Source organism: Gobio gobio (genome assembly GCF_949357685.1).
Source record: "Gobio gobio genome assembly, chromosome: 5".
Classification (NCBI taxonomy): domain Eukaryota; kingdom Metazoa; phylum Chordata; class Actinopteri; order Cypriniformes; family Gobionidae; genus Gobio; species Gobio gobio.
The window spans coordinates 44,536,036-44,554,226 of record NC_137101.1 but is presented as its reverse complement, the minus strand read 5'-3'; the positions used below and the strand labels follow the sequence as shown (position 1 = coordinate 44,554,226).

Genomic DNA, 18,191 nt, shown 5'->3' with positions numbered 1-18,191 from the left:
CCATATGAAAAAATTATCCAAAAATGATCAACCGTTACAATAATAGATAAATTGAATGCACACTGTTTAAAAAACAAACAAACAAAAAAATATGGTTCCCAATTATTTATATTCACGATTTCTAGTATTTGTACAGGATTTAAATTTCAATGTTGTAGAAAGTCATTCATCTATTTTATTTTTTAAGCAGATTTGCTACATGACAGCATTAGTTAAAGTTTCTCAAGGGTCAAGATCAAGTTATCTGCATCTCCTGCATCAAGTCATCCCATAATATCCATCATCACTCTAATTAATGCACGGCTCAGATTAACTGTACATCATGTGTGTAAGACTCCAATAAAATTATAAAGTAATTATTCCATCACAAATAAATCCCTCAATCATTACAACTGGATTCATTTTATATTATTATAATTATTGCCCCCAGTAGCGGTTTTAGGCAAGAGCGAACCAGGCTGGGGTTCAACAAAACGGTTACAAGTTCAGTTATTATTTATTTCCTTCAGTTGGGTTAACGTTAGGCCCTGTAATTAGCCAACGGAATTTTCAAATCTGAAGGTAGTTTCAAAGACGAACATTTTCCATTAGCTACAACTCTATTTCGTGACAAAGTATAGTAAAACAAGTCATAATTAAAAGTTTGCCATGCATAGAATTCGATGCAGTAATGGTTCCTCCCTGAAAATTAGGCCGCATAATTCACACTGCAGGTGTTGATGGCCAAGTGGCCAATTCTGATTTTTTGACTATACTTTTTTTTGTTATTTGATGACCCGCTTAACTTACATCATCTTTAAAAAGTGACTCATATCCGATATCTGCATCAAAATGAAATTTCTTTATTTTTTATTATTCATTAAAACATTGGGTTATACCATATTGGTGTGTTGGCTTATGGTTCCAAATTGCAGTTCCATATAGTAGATCATGTACCTTCCACCAAGCATTCACAGTGGTGTAAATAGTCTTATTGTTTTTATAACCAGGGAGATATTTTATTGATTTGTCTATTAATGGTAGAAGCTTTATTTCTAATGGTTGTACCAGATCGTTGAGTTATGTATCTAGTGGTAGATGTAAATTAGCTGTTGAGGAGTAAAGTAAAGGTAGAATTTGGGTGCTCCAAGTTCTCAAAACTTATTTTGCCTTTGAAGAGTGAATAGTTTCATGCAAGCTTTTTTCTTTTTCCAATAAAACAGGATACCTCTAAACAATACATAAAATGTGGCAAAATAAAAGAACAATATAGGATTCTCATTGCCTCATAATTTAACATAAACTTTACTTTGCTCAAAACCGCAATGTTTTTACAAATTTTACTACTTACATAAGCTATGTGTGACTTCCATTTAAATTTTTCATCAATGAGTACTCCTAAAAACTTCTGACACTCTTTCAATAGTTATTCAATTTAAAGTCAAACGAACATTATCAAGACATTTTTTATTTGTAAACAACATAAATTTGGTTTTACTTAAGTTCAATGACAATTTATTTTTGTTAAACCATTTCTGAAGTAGGACCAATTCTTGTTCAATAGTTTGCATTAATATTTTTAAATTCTTCCCTGATACAAAAAAAATAGTATCGTCTGCAAAAAGAACAAACCATAACATCTTTGATTCCTCACAGAGGTCATTAATATATAACGTAAATAATTTGGGCCCCAACACAGAGCCTTGAGGAACTCTACACAGTATTGTTTCCAACTTAGATTCATGGCCTATATACTCTACATATGGTTGTCTATTTTCTAAGTAGCTATTAATCCAATTTAATACTATACCTCTAATTCCATAAGTCTGTAATTTAGATATCAATATACCATGATCAAGAGTGTCGAAGGCCTTTTTAAGGTCAATAAAAACTCCAACTGTGTGATTTTTATTCTCCAATTCTGTAGTAATGTCCTCTGTGATTTTCATCAAAGCCATAGCTGTTGAGCGGGTACTTCGAAACCCAAACTGATTATCATTTTTTAAAGAATGTTTTTCAAGAAAATAATCCATTTTTTTAACAAAAAGCTTCTCCAGAATTTTTGAAAATTGAGAAAGCAAAGATATAGGCCTATAATTTGTGAGACTATACCGGTCACCAGATTTAAAAATAGGAATAATTTTAGCCACCTTCATTTTATCTGGGAAGAGACCTATATTAAAAGACAAATTAATTATATATTTTAATGGTCTAATAATGCAGTGTATAGTTTCTTCAACAATATACATATCTAAGCCATCACTATCACATGAAAATGTACTTTTTAATTTAGAGACTAGGGATGCAACAATACAGTTAGTCCACGGTTCAATACATACCTCGGTTTTTACCCACGGTTTTCGGTTCGGTTCGGTTCTGATGGCTTGTCACATCAATTTTTTGTTATTCTATTCTTAGGCGACAGGAACCGCAAGAAGTTAAAGAGAAAAAAGTCTATTTTTTTATTGCAATACTCTTTCTTTATTTTACTTAAAATAATTGAAAAACCTTACTTAAACTTAAAACTTTACTTAAAAAAAACCCTTGTACACATTCCTAGTGTATTGGATAATATAAAATAAATATATATAAAGATTTACACTGGCAGCTCAGAGCTGTACAGCAGCATTTAAATATGAAATTGAATAAATGAATGTAAAAATAAAACACTACATAGACTTCACTATAAAATATACACTGATTCTTAGCTACTGTATTAGTTTTTCAGTCAAGAGCAGTGAGTGATTTTCTCTTTGTCTCTTGTTGTTGTATTAACATTAAAGGGATATTTCACTCAAAACTGAAAATTCTGTCATCGAGAAATGAATACAGGTTTGAAACAATATTAGAGTGAGACATCATTTTATAGGTGAACTGTTCCTTTAAGGACCGCGTGTTCACTGGCTGCGCTGCTGTCAGTTTAAGATACAACACATCTAATATACAGACACGATTGCGATTTTACTTTCACTTTAGACATAACCGACTGTGTTTATGTTAACCTTGTGTGTATTTGATAGTATTAACGCAGTAAGACGACTACTTAGTTCAGTATTCACGTGTTTGACAGGCTTTTAGTGCGCGCGCTCTGAAAAGCGCATGTTAAAACCGCTCACGCGAATGAAACCGGCAAGGCTTTAAAACGCATGCAAATAATGAACTTTCGTGATTGTGAATAACTATAGTGTTCCGTCAGTATAACTCTACCACTAACCTGTGATGGAATGTATGTCGCGTGGTTCAGTATATTGGGATGGAGGCAAATTATAGAATTTGTAGAAAAATAATTAATTAAATGCGAAACCGAAAAAAACGCAATTCACAAGCGCGTAATGAACCGTGAATGCCTTACCGAACGGTTCAATATTATATTGAGAATTGTGGCATCCCTATTAGAGACAGTGGAAATAATTTCACTCTCACTAACTTTATTTATAAAAAGGGATTGCATGACTCTGCTTTCACCTGTCCAACTTTTGTTTTCATTAGGTAATGGTATAGTTTTGGCAAGATTTGGACCAACATTTACAAAAAAAGAATTAAATTCATCAGCCATTTTTTCACCACTTATCTCGACGTTCTGTTCATTAATTAAATGTAATGGCTGACAATGCTTCACTTTACTGCCCATAACCTCCCTTAAGACTTTCCACATTCTTTTGATATTACTTTTGTTTTCCATCAACAACTATGTTTTAACTATACATTTGAAAGGGTAAGTCTCTAGCTCAGCATCCCAATTAGATTTGGTAATAGGTAGAATCTATTTTGAAGATTTTGAGCAGTTAATGGAATATCCTGATACTTCGCTAAAATCACATATCAGACAATGGGCTGACAAGTAAGGAAGATGGATTTGTAATAAATAAAACTATGTCGTCTGCATATAAACTTATTTTATGATGTTGAAGTTTTGATTGGATTCTAGATATGTTGTGTGATTGTCGTATTGCAGCTGCTAGGGGTTCAATGAAGAGTTCAAAAAATTGCGGTGAAAGTGGGCAGCCTTGACGAGTACCTCTTTTTAAAGAAACTGATTTGATATAATACCATTAGTTATGACAGATGATACTGGTGTATTATAGATTGTTTTAATCCAGTTGATGATATGATTTAAAACCAAAGTGACTGAATTAGAAAGTTTGTTTGTGTTAGTCCACCAAGATTCAATCAAAATGTAGCAAACCTTTGTCCACTGTTATAATCTGGGCCCTGGAATGTTGGTTTTTGTTTGGAATTATGTTTGAACAAATCATCTGGATGATTCATTTGTGTCTGCGCCCACAATTCCTACACTAGTACATTGTATGGGGTCTTTATCTTCTTTATGCGATACTGAAATTATGGCTTCGGACCACCATGCCTTATTATTTAGATTACTAATTATTTCTTTAATTTCATCTTCTGTTATTGGATCTGTTAATTTACATGCTTCCTCCATGGATAATTTTGTCAAATTAAGAGGTTTTAAAAATTTGACAATTTTATCTTTCTTAGATTCCTGGTTTTGACCTCTATATGTCACGGTTCATTGATTCATTCTCTCTCTGTTTGTGTGGTTGTGTTGGTGGCATGGTTACTGATTGCTACTCTGATCATCACATCCAGCTGCACCTGATTACCTCTCCCTATATATTCACCTCACTCACTCTCAAGTGTTGTCTGTTCTTTGCAGGCGCGTGTACTGTCAGGGCGTGCTGCTCGTTGGGGAACGGCGGTGTGGGAGAATAACCATCAGTGCTGTTCCTCGTTCCAGGCACTCTCTGACGAGATGAGGCGGGTCTTCGACTGCACAGTGGTGGGTCGCGAGGTGGCCCGGAAGCTGGTCAAGCATAACCCCAGGGTCGACTGGAGCAGTCAGTGTTATGCCTCTTGTCTTGTGTCTGCTTGTACGTCTGTGTCTAGTTCTGGGTTGCAGGATGAGTCGGTGAACTTGTCTAATGTGCCACCGGAGTACCTTGACCTGAAGGAAGTATTCATTAAGTCCCGGGCTGCTTCTCTGCCTCCTCATCGTCCCTATGACTGTGCGATAGAGTTACAGCCAGGTACGTCTCTGCCTAAGGGCAAGTTATACTCACTTTCGGTTCCTGAAAGGGAGCCCATGAAGAAATATATTTCTGATTTACTGGCTTCTAAGTTCATCCGCCCTTCCTCTTCTCCAGCGGGGGTGGGTTTCTTTTTTGTGGGTAAGAAGGATGGGTCTCTGCGACCTGGCATCGATTACTGAGGGCTGAATAACATCACTGTAAAGAATACCTATCCTTTGCCGTTGATGTCTTCGGCCTTTGAGAGGTTGCAGGGAGCATCCGTATTCACGAAATTGGACTTACGTAATGCTTGTCATTTGGTCCGTATAAGGGAGGGGGATGAATGGAAGACTGCGTTTAATACCCCCAGGCGCCATTTTGAATATTTGGTCATGCCCTTTGGGCTGTCCAACTCTCCTGGGGTCTTCCATGCCCTCGTCAATGACGTGCTGAGAGATATGGTTGATCAGTTAATTTATTTTTACCTGGAGGACATATTGATTTTTTTCTTCTTTTCTCCAGGAACATGTTCAGCACGTCAGACGAGTGCTCCATGGGTTGCTAGTGAATGGGCTTTTTGTCAAGTTGGAGAAATGCGCATTTCACGCACAGTCTGTTCCTTTCCTTGGGTATATCGTCTCATCAGAGGGAATGCACATGGATCCCGACAAGGTTAAGGCTGTGGTAGATTGGCCAAGTCCAGATTCCTGTAAGGCCCTACAGAGGTTTCTGGGATTCGCCAATTTTTACCAATGTTTTATTCGTAATTTCAGCCAACTAGCTGCGCCTCTGACGACGTTGACCTCTTCCAGAACTGCGTTCAGGTGGTCTGGTGCAGCCGAAGCTGCATTTTCCAAACTAAAGTTCGTGGTGTAGGTCGATGCGTCAGAGATGGGGGTAGGTGCGGTTCTTTCCCAGTGCTCTTCCTTGGATGACAAGATGCATCCGTGCACGTTTTTTTCCCCATCTTATGTCACCCACCGAACGCAATTACGATATTGGGAACAGAGAGTTGTTGCAGTCAAACTGGCGTTGGAGGAGTGGCGTCATTGGCTAGAAGGGTCGGGGGTACCTTTTTTTGTTTGGACCGATCATAAGAATTTGGAATACATCAGATCTGCTAAAAGACTCAATTCTAGGCAGGCTCGGTGGTCCCTTTTTTTTCAGTCGTTTTGATTTTTCTCTCTCATACCGCCCGGGCTCTAAAAACATCAAGCCCGATGCTTTATCTCGTGTTTTTGACCGCTCCAAACGTCCATCTACTCCCGAGTGCATTTTACCTGAGAAACTCATTGTCTCCACACTCGCATGGGAGATCGAATCGAAGGTCAAATCGGCCTTAGAAGGGGTAACGCCTACGCCCGGCGGACCACAGAGTCGATTATTCTTGCCCGAGAGTCTACGGCCCGACGTTGTACGATGGGGTCATTGTTGCAACATGACTTGTCATCCATGAGTCAATCGGACAATTTTTGGTTAAACAACGATTCTGGTGGCCTGGTATGGCTCGTGACATTTGGGATTTTGTTTTGGCCTGTTCGGTTTGTGCCACTGGTAAGACTTCCAATCGTCCTCCAGATGGGTTACTCCAACCGCTGTCAGTTCCTTCGAGACCCTGGTCCCACATTGCGCTAGATTTTGTTACCGCCCTCCCAGGGCAAGACGGTCATTTTGACCATCGTGGACCGGTTCTCAAAGGTGGCTCATTTCATTCCCTTGCCCAAATTACCTTCTGCCAAGGAGACAGCGGTGGCTATCGTAGATCACGTCTTTCGGATACTGGCCTCCCGATAGACGTGGTTTCCGACAGGGGCCCCCAATTTATATCCAAATTCTGGAGAGAGTTTTGTAGGTTACTGGGAGCGAGTGTAGTCTGTCCTCGGGTTTCCATCCCCAGAGCAATGGCCAAACCGAGCGGGCCAACCAGGATCTTGAGAGAACGTTACGATGTTTGGTGTCCAAGAATCCTTCCTCCTGGAGCCAACAGATTTCATGGGTTGAGTACGCACATAACTCGTTACCAGTGTCGTCCACGGGCCTCTCTTTGTTTGAATGTAATTTAGGTTACCAGCAACCAATTTTTCCTAATCTGGAATCCAAAGTCGGGGTCCCCTCTGCTCACACCTTCGTCCAGAGGTGTCGCCACACATGGAGCAGAGCCTATGAGACTTTGCTCCAGGTGGAAGCGCGCACCAAGGCCCAAGCCGATCGCCACCGGTCTAAGCCTCCCGTCTACGTCGTTGGTCAAAAGGTGTGGCTTTCATCCAAGAATATTCCTCTCCGTTCCGTGTGTAATAAGCTTGTTCCCAAATTCATTGGCCCGTTTCCTGTTGCCAAGATCATTAGTCCGGTGGCAGTCCGCCTCAAACTACCTCCAGCGTACGGGAGGATTCACCCTGTGTTCCATGTATCTAAATTAAAAACCTGTATTTCATTCTCATATTAATCCGCCTGCCCCGGTTCCCCCACCGCCGCGACTTGTAGATGGGGAACCAACCTATACGGTCAATCGTATTCTGGACTCGATATGGAGGGGACGAGGATTTCAGTATTTGGTGGACTGGGAGGGTTACGGTCCGGAGGAGAGAAGTTGGGTTCCTGCCAGGGACATACTGGATCACTTTCTTATCGATGATTACAACCAACAGGTAAGTTCTCCTGGGAGCGCCAGGAGGTGCTCCTGAGGGGAGGGGTACTGTTACAGTTCATGGGTTCATTGATTCATTCTCTCTCTGTTTATGTGGATGTGTTGGAGGCGTGGTTACTGATTGCTACTCTGATCATCACATCCAGCTGCACCTGATTACCTCTCCCTATATATTCACCTCACTCACTCTCACGTGTTGTCATTTCGTTGCAGGCTTCGCTGTGTGTGTGTGTGTGTGTGTGTGTGTGTGTGTGTGTGTGTGTGTGGGTGGGCGTGCGCGTGCGTGTGTGTGTGTGTGTGTGTGTGTGTGTGTGTGTGTGTGTTTCTCCTGGGAGTTCTGTTCTGGGATTCTCCGCCACACAATCTGCCCCTTGCATCCCTGCGTTCCAGCCCTGCGTTCCATCCGCCTGTTCCTCTGCCTGCCTGGAAATCCTGGTCCTCCTCTGTTACTTCGGACTTCCTGAGTGATCTTCCTCTGTGTGTTCTGAGAGCTAAATTAAGCACCATTTTACTTGCTATTGGATCCTGTGTATCTTTCCCTGATACTATATAACTGTTGATAATATTCAGCAAAAGCGTCTGATATTGCTTTGGGATGGATCTTAAAGGTCCCATGGCATGAAATTTTCATTTTATGAGGGTTTTCAACATTAATATGAGTTCCCCTAGCCTGAATATTGTCCCCAAGTGGATAGAAATGTTGATCGGTGTAAAACCGAGTTATGGTTGTCTTTCTCTGCCTTTGAGAAAATGACAGGCCAGACGAGCCAATCCTGAAGTCTCCTGTTTTGACGTCCAAGCAGGAACGGTTTCCTCCCTTTCCTCCACCCAGAGAATCTGGCACGCCCATGCAAACGCTCGAGAGATCATTGTGTGAACGAGTGAATGCTGGCAGTTTCTCAGTGTTTGGATGTACAAATGAAAACAGAAGTCTTTTTTCAGTACCTTCTGATCTGTGATCAGTGATTTCTGATGTGTAGCTAATTATTTATTATTCGTGCACACGCTGCGGCTTCTCTCTCTCCAGACAGAACGTTGTTTTCGTGTTTTCTATCTTGTGAGTCAGTGTTTTTGTGCGTCCTCGTCGCGTCTATCGTTTCTAAAATGTGCATACAGTTAGTGCTGGGCGGTATACCGGTTCGTACCGAATACCGGTATTTATTTTTGTTATGATATGAATTTTGATGATACCGCAATACCGGTATATGTCGCTAAACAACGTTCGGAACGCGGCGCAGCGCGTCATTGTTTGAGAGGGGACCGATTTCACTGTTGCACTGTACTGGTGAGAGCAGTCAGAACACAGCTGAGATCGCATCTAAAGCCTATGGCTGAATCCGAATCTGAAACCCCTATACCCTCGTTCACTATTCCCTACGTTATCACATTATTTGAAGGAGTGAATGAAAACGAGTGCGTGAAGTCGGACAACCGTTGTGTGTACATCGGCTGTACAGTCGTTATTGCGGTGTGATGTGGGATAGACTGAGTGCACTCAATAACATCCAATGGTTTCGGACACCACTACAAAGCGCTGTCCCCTCCAAATAATGCCCTATTTGAAGTTATAGGGGGCTATTTCTGATTCAGCCCTTGATTATAGCGGAGAAACTACACGCGGCGCGCGCGAGAGAGCAGTTTCTGCGCGGAGCGCCGTGATGAGATTAACAGCGTTCTCCTCATGGATCATATTGCACATATATAGACCGGTGCGAGCGCGTTTAAGTTTTTAATGGACATATTTCATATACTCTAGTGCTCTGAACAAGTACCAGAAGCGTGTATGCGCACATATTTCATCACATCTTCTTCAAATTAAATGTGCACTGATTTGGCTACACTGAACCATATGATCACGACCACTATGACACGATGGATTATTCTGCTATACAAAAGACAATGAATGATGCAAGTTAATAAATAAACTGACAATTCAAAGAAGAATGGGCAAAAAAGAAACTGCTTTATTCTTTCTGTTAAACTGATATGTCATTTGTTCAGAGAGTGCTCTTAAATGTATTGCAAATATCCGCGTTTCTCCCTCGTTTTGTCAGTTTGTTGTTATATAGGGTTAGATTTTTAAAATGCTTAAGGTGCCCTCAACTCTGTTTTTTTTTTCTATCCGTGGTCATATTTTAATATTCATGTGCCTGTAATGAGTGTGTTGCAGGTCTATGTTTTATTGTCTCTCCATAGCATAATTTTGTGGGGCTTTGCAAACCTGTATTAACTCTAGTGTGGAGTTTTTCTACAATATTCACCCGTCATGACAGTAAAATAGGGCATTCCAGTCAATCTACTGCAGTATTTACTCTCTCAATCAGTAGAAAATGTGGTTAACACCCGGTCATGCATAGGGGAAAAAAATACCGTCATATACCGTGAAACCGATATAATTTAGAAAAATACCGTGATATACATTTTTGGTCATACCGCCCAGCACTACATACAGTCGTTTCTGCTCAACATCTTTAGAGATAAACCTCACACACGCCGAAGCTCGGCCTTCAACATCCCCGACCCCCAGTACTGCATCTGGCCCACAGCGGAGGCACCAAACACGGCGTGAGATTAAGCAGAAGGGGGGTAAGCGTGAGCATATCCGGGCTAGCCAGCTATCCCCACAATAAACTGGATTACATTCGATTACTGCTGTTGTGTCTTTGTTTGCGCTGTGTACTCAACGCGCGTCACTGACGCTTTTATTTTATTTTAAAAATAATGCTATTATCAACACTTACTTTTAACTCGTTCATCTCGACAGCTGTAATGGTACTTTGCATGTGTTACAAAGTTGGTAATAATGATGAAGACGGACTCGGTGTGACTGGGACTCGTGTTTATTCAGAACTCTCAAATACAAACACAATAAACTCGCGCTGACAGACAGCGCTCTCATAACTCAGTAGTTGCTATAAATAACTTTGTTAGCAATCGCTCCATCTCTGGTACATTAGTGATGTCCGGTTCGCGAACAATCTTTCTTTTGAACCGGTTCTTTTTAGTGAACCGAATCAGTTCACCAAATCGGACTGAATCGTTCTAAACGGTTCGCGTCTCCAGTCAGCGCTGATCCATAATTTACTAAAGTTACTAACTTTCTGACATGAGTGACAGTCCCTCCGACTAGAAATAGACTAATAACCTGAAGGATATGCTGTAACTACAACAGTTCAGACATGCTGAGAACTGATGTGAAGTGAACTCAGGTCCATCCGTCTCTCTGGCAGCAGCTTGTGCCTGCTCCTGCCTCGTAGACCTGGTTAAACCACGCCCCCTCCGCTCATTTAAAATGCAAAGATGTCAGCCAATCACAACAGTGGGCGTTTTTACTGAAGTCTCACAGCAGACACGCCTCTTGAAGCAGGGCAGTCAGCCACAGGGCAAACAGCAGTATAGACAAAATGCCTTTTATTTCTAAATTATGACATTTTATGATGTAAAAGTCATACTAACAATATAAGTACACCTCAGGAAACATTATAAAATAATAGAAAAATGCCATGCCATGGGACCTTTAATGCTTCCCGTTAAAGGATGTCTAATCTTAGGAACTATGCAACAAGCTTGATCTTTCCTGAGTTGAAAAGCCATAAGTCTGCTAGCTTTATTTCCCATTTCATAGTATTTTCTTTTTATGAGAAGGGCTCCTTCTGCTTTATATATCAGTATTTCATAAAAAAAAAAAAAATCTAATCTCTTTTAACTCCCTAAGTGTATCTTCTTTTTTATGCTCCCTCTCTAGCCTCTTTATTTCATTTTCATATTTGTATTGTTCTGAGTTTCTTTGTTTCTTTATTCTAGACCCAATTTATATAATCTTACCCCGTAATAAGATTACCTTATCCTGCCTCCCAAAGTATTGAAGGGGAGACATTACCATCATCATTAATAGAAATTCCTTCAACACATCTTGTATTTCTTGTTTAGTTTGGGGAATTGTTAACATTGAAACGTTTAATCTCCAATATCTAAACTGTTTGTCTAACCTTATATTCATTTTCATGATAACTGGGTTGTGATCCAAGATGGTAACTGGCTCAATTGTGCATTCTCTTACTTTATATAAGTCTGCTTTTGATATACAGTAGTCTATCCTTGAATAGCTCCCATGCGTTTGAAACATGAATCTCTTTAAAAATCTCTTTCCTTAGGGTGTGCATGTTGCTAGACATCCACTAAACCCATTTCTTTCATCAGGTTTGACAATTCCTTGGACATTTTAGATGGAGGCTTTGCTATTACAGGTGATCTATCTAGATTAGCATTCAATATACAGTTAAAATCCCCTCCAATAAGCAAAATCCTTTCACTTTTATCTGCCATTGCTGCTATTTTTTTTTAAATAAAAGAGGGCAATCTTCATTTGGACCGCAAATGTTTACAATTGTTATTTTTATGCCTCTAATTGTTTCAACCACCATAACATACCGACCCTCCTTGTCTTGGAAGGTTTTTTCATTATTATAGAACACCGCTTTACTAAACAGAATAGCCACTCCTCTTTTTTTTTTTTTCCAAATTATGAACTATAGCCTACACTTGGTCTACCCATTCTCTTTTTAGTTTCAAATGTTTCATCTCAGATAAGTGTGTTTCCTGGAGTAATATTACTGTGCTTTGCCATTTTTTTTTAACTGTCCAAAAATCGTTTTCCTTCATATTGGGTTATTAATTCCATTTATATTGTAATTAATGAAATTCAAAGAAGCCATACCCTTTGTATAGTATTATATTTATTTTCCTCCTTGTTTGTATCAATCCTGTATGTATATAGTGACAGAAGGGGGGTAGAAAAAACAAACAAAAAGTAGTAAGGAGAGAGCTCCCTCATTAACCCTGAACTGAACTGGAACTTCCATCTGTCCCGTTAGACACAGCTTTTGAATTTTTTTTTGAGTCTAATCCTAGATGGTACTGTGGCAGAGAGGTGTGGCCTGTCTTCTCCGGGGAAAACATTGCACCCCTATTACCATATTGCATATGCATAGAAGAGGTCTATTTGAGTGTGTTTCACTCATGTACCGTACAGATCTAGCATCCGTCAGCATTGCCAGAATTTCCTGTTGTATGATTTATATTGTACCAATTAGATTATGCATGTGCTGTAACAAATCTGTCCGACTTTGTGTAGGGCGGACCTACTCTGAGAGGACCTTTGCAAACATGAAGAGATTTCCCTTTTCGTTATATTTAGACGAGTATACCTCCAACAACAACAAAAAGGTTGGTCTCATAATAAACTATTGCCATCAAAGTCCTTCTGTTTTTGCTTCTGTGTATGCCCTGTAAAATGTTGCATGGCTAATAAACCTTTTTATGTTGAAGGTCCTCACCATGGTTGTTTGCTACTATCATGCAGACTTGATGAAGGTGATAGTGGAGCATTTGGGGTCCTTGGAGATCGTGAAGGTGAATGCTGCTTCTTTAGAGAAGGTGCTCTGTGAGTTCTTTGAGAAAAACAACATCCCGTGGAATAACCTTGTGAGTATGCTGATGGACTCGTGTGCTGTGATGAGGGGCAGCAAGACTGGCCTCGAGACCAGGATGCATCAATACTGTCCCAGCCTGCTCGATATTGATGGGGACTCCTGTCATCATATACACAATGCAGCAAAGAAGTTCTCAGAGCCCTTTGACAGCTACTTGGAGAAGCTGTTCAGTGATCTCCAGGTTGACAATCAGTGGAGTCCAGACCAGGTAAACAAAATGCCAAGCACATTTGACACTATAGCGCTTTACCCCCCTTTGTTGAGCACTCACAGTAGCACACTCCACCTATGTGAATTTGGTATAACCTGAATTTGTCAACTCTAGTCTAGACCCCGACTGCTGAATCTACTGTACTGTACTGTACTGTGGTAAAAGTATGGAATGTGTAGAATGTCTAAGTGTTTCTTTGTAAATCTTTTTCTGTCTTTGGTCAGGTGATGTACCTCAAGGAGATAGCTATGATTCTAAATCTCCCCGCCTCCAGCCCACAGAGGCGCTTTGTTCCTCATCACTGGCTATCTGCATATGATACCAGCATGATGCCTGCGTACAAAGTCTTCTAGTATGGCTACCTCTCCACTGCAGATAAGGAGCTGTATAGGGAGCCTTTGGAACTGATGTACACAAAGTACCACATCAACCAGGCGGCAAGAGCCAGTATCAAGGTGGTTCAGGAGGAACTCAACAGGAAAGGTGATGAGACTTGATGTTCCAATCCCTTATAATAATTAGCACTTATACTTGTTATGAAGTTAATGAGGAGGAATATGTATTGTATTTTACACTTAAATTAATTCATCTTTCACAGGCATGACTCCACAAGGCCGTGAGAGAAAAAAGAGGGTATGTCAGAAGCTGTGGCATGAGGAGGCGACAACAGTCCTACGGCTCAGCATCTACATGGGTGTGCTGGCTATTCTCAAGGAGTATGTCATGGTTTTCCAGGTGGGTGTTAGCTGTGCTTGGTATTACTGCAAATTGACTGCACGTGCATGCACATCCAATGTTGGCAATAAATCAGTTTCAAAATAATTTATTTTACATACACAGGGTAGCCAGACATTGGTTCGCAAACTCCATGATCGGCAGCTTTAGCTGTTCCTGGCTTGCTTCATGAAGGCCGAACACATTACTCAGGTAATTAACTCCTCCTAACACCCACTCAGCCTACATTAGTATATTGATTTTATCTCTATTTTTACTTTTCTGTTGTCTGTGCTATCAGTTGAGTGTTTCATTTTTTGTAAAGCAACCTGGGGTCTTTTGAAAGGCACTTAAAGGGTTACTTCAGTGATTTAGCATTAAGCTTTGTATTTAAACTGGGTATTTTGTGTAGTAGAAATGTGAAATTATTTTTGAATTTGGTGCCTTCTAGACTGAGAAAAGACAGAAATTTTTTCTCATGCTATTGTGGGATGCAGGAGGAGGGTGAAGAACATTGGGTAAATTCTTCACTTTGAAAAATGTAAAAAATTCAAAGGACTGTTCCCCTGCACTTTAAAAAAAGGTTGCATTAAAGTACTAAAAGTGTAAAATCGTAAGGGAACCACTTTAAGAGCTGTATAGCACCAAATCTTGGTGATTCAAGGGTTCTTCACCCATTCTATGGGATGACTGGGGTGTTATAGCACCGCTAGCATATACAGAACCTGTTAAGCCCCTTTATGGTTCTTCACCAGATCTTCAGTGGTTCTTTGGGGTGGTTAAGGCGCTACAGCTGTGAAATTAAGTATTTGACACATCTGCATTTTTATCAATAAGGGGATTTCTAAGTGGGCTATTGACACAAAATTTCCACCAGATATAGCCATCAAGCCAAATATTGAATTCATACAAAGAAATCAGAACATTTAAGTATACAAGTTGAGTCATAATAAATAAAGTGAAATGACACAGGGAATAAGTATTGAACACATGAAGATAACAAGTAACAAGGTGCAAAATGGCATAGAAAGCCAGGAGATCACCTGAAATCTGTCAGTATTGAGAGGGAAACCCTGCTCCCTATCAGTACTATTGATATCAGCTGCTTTAGTCCTAATTGATGGCCTATAAAGGCTTCTCATTACCCAGGAGGCACACAGGAAAGACTTCATGGTGGGTAAAAGCAAAGAACAATCTCAAGATCTTCGTAAACTTATCGTTGAAAAGCATTTTGATGGGAATGGTTATAGGTGCATTTCCAGAATGCGGAATGTTCCTGTGAGCACTGTGGGGTAGGGATGGGGAAATGAAGCCTCATGAAACAGTGAGGCTTTCCCCTGACTGTACCAGGAAAAGATTCAAAGCTTCAAGAGTGTCGAGAACAGTGCCATCTGGTGCTTATTTAAAATAAAGCAGCCAGAAGCCTGTGGAAGAAGCTGTCAGATGAAGCAACCACAACACACTCCCATCGCTTCAATGTTATGTGTACAAATAAAAGCCTTACACGTTTGAGTTTAATTTGTCCATTAAATAAATTAATTTACTCATTAAAGTGTGACAGTAAAATATAATATGAGCTTATATGATTCAATAAGATCTAATATAGGCCTTCTCTCTCTCTCTCTCTCTCTCTCTCTCTCACACACACACACACACACACACACACACACACACACACACACACACACACACACACACACACACACACACACACACACACACACACACACACTTACACACCCTGAAGAAACTTACCAATTCACAAGATTAATGGAATGCATAGCTGATATAAAACATTGGATGACCGGTAATTTCCTGCAACTCAATTCAGAAAAAACAGAATTTTTAATTATTGGACAAAAAAGCTCCACAAGTAGTAACCTAGAATACTGTCTAACACTTGATGGCTGTTCTGTCAAGTCCTCGTCTTCAGTGAGGAACCTGGGTGTGCTCTTTGATACCAATCTTTCGTTTGAAAGCCACGTTTCTAGCATCTGTAAAACTGCTTTCTACCATCTTAAAAATATATCTAAATTACGGCACATGCTCTCAATGCAAAATGCTGAACAGTTAGTTCATGCGTTCATGACCTCAAGGTTAGATTATTGTAATGCTCTACTGGGTGGTTGCCCTGCTCGCTTAATAAATAAACTCCAGCAGGTCCAAAACGCAGCAGCTCAAGTTCTTACTAGAACCAGGAAGTATGACCATATTAGCCCAGTTCTGTCAACACTGCACTGGCTGCCTATTAAACATCGCATACATTTTAAAATCTTACTTATTACTTACAAAGCACTAAATGGTTTAGCTCCACGATACTTGAGCGAGCTCTTAACATATTATACTCCATCACGTCAACTGCGGTCTCAAAATTCTGGCCAGTTGATAATACCTAGAATATCCAAATCAACTGCAGGCGGTCGACCCTTTTCCTATTTAGCTCCGAAACTCTGGAACAGTCTTCCTAACATTGTTCGGGAAGCAGACAGAAATCTAGACTAAAACACATCTCTTTACTGTGGCATACACATAAAACACTTTTTCAATTAAATGATTGTTAGGCTGCATTAACTAGGTCAGCCGGAACCGGGAACACTTCCCATAACACCCGATGTACTCGTTACATCATCAGAAGAATGGCATCTACGCTAATGATAGTCTCTCTGTTTTATCCCGAGGTTTACTGCAGTCAGCCGGATCCGGGCCGTATCCAGTTCAGATGGTGGACCTGCGCCCAGAGAAGACCAACACAGGACCCTGAAGTGTCTGCAGAGACCGTGATTAGACTCCCCCTGCAACTGCCTCATCGACACGGCATCTCAATAAACCCGTCTCCGGTGTGTTGACTCAGATTGTTCGAATATTACAATTAAATAATACTTAAATCGATATGTCATCCTCAATAAACCCGTCTCCAGCGTGTTGCCTCCGATCATTCGAATATTGCACTTTAATAATTATATAATGAACATCATCCTCAATAAACCCGTCTCCAGCATGTTGCCCCCGGTCCCTCGAATATTCTGATCTATTATGACCTCTGAGCTGTAAAGCTGCCAGAATAATAATAATAATACGCTGTTTGTTAATTGGCCAGAGGAGAACTGGCACCCCGACTGAGCCTGGTTTCTCCCAAGGTTTATTTTTCTCCATTAGGTCACCTGATGGGGTTTTGGTTTCCTTGCCACTGTTGCCTCTGGCTTGGCGTGCTCAGTTGGGGACACTACATTTTACAACTAAACATCGAAAAAAATCTAATTATTAAACTAAATTAACCATTTAAACTAAATTACTGATCGAATTATTGATCTAAAGCCCACACTGTCACTGTATGATAATTGAAATGAACTGATGACATCAGCGTTTTCTCCAGAATGGCTATACAGCTGAATAAAATTATGCTGCATTATTTTCCTGTTTAACACTGTAAAGCTGCTTTGAAACAATCTACATTGTTAAAAGCGCTATATAAATAAAGTTGACTTGACACATTGTGAATGAGGACGTTGTGTGATAGGATCATTAAATGTGCTAATGACACTTGGCAGTGATAGTGCTTGTGTAACTGCAGGAATGACAGAAGTTTTTAATTATTTTTATTAAGGGAAAAAAATATTTCTCCTCTTAGACAGTAGAAAAGCATACATACATTGGAAGCTATAAACTCAAAATATTCCCAGATAGGGGAAGCTTTTCTTTTTTGCCTGTTGCCATTGCTCTAAATACAAACCCTTCACCAAACACCAACACCCTATCCCCTAATCCCACCCTAACCCCAAATATCAACACCAAATTACCTAAAAAAACAACAAAAGTGCAAAGATTTTACCAAAATAAAAACACACAACAACAACAACAAAAATAGTGACAAATAAATGTTGGTTATCTAAATGTAATGTATTGATTAACTTTCAAAGTACAGCACTCTCCTCACAAACCCATCAACCAGACTGACTGAGCCAACAAGGACTCCGAACCTCCTGACACGCAAAGTGAAACGCGCACGTGATTGGACAGAAAGTGAGGCTTCATTTGTCATCGATCACGTGACTCTGGGAAACCAATACACACCCCGATACGGAGCTTCACTAGAAATGGTCTCGCATGCGCGATACGCGCAT

The 18,191-nt window shown here is 40.3% G+C and overlaps 1 protein-coding gene across 1 annotated transcript in view; it reads left to right on the top strand.

Moving 5' to 3' along the window:
- Positions 1-18,191, top strand: part of LOC307126529 (uncharacterized protein) — a 1,210,917-nt gene that overhangs the window by 332,656 nt on the left and 860,070 nt on the right. The gene's annotated exons all lie outside the window — the stretch shown is intronic.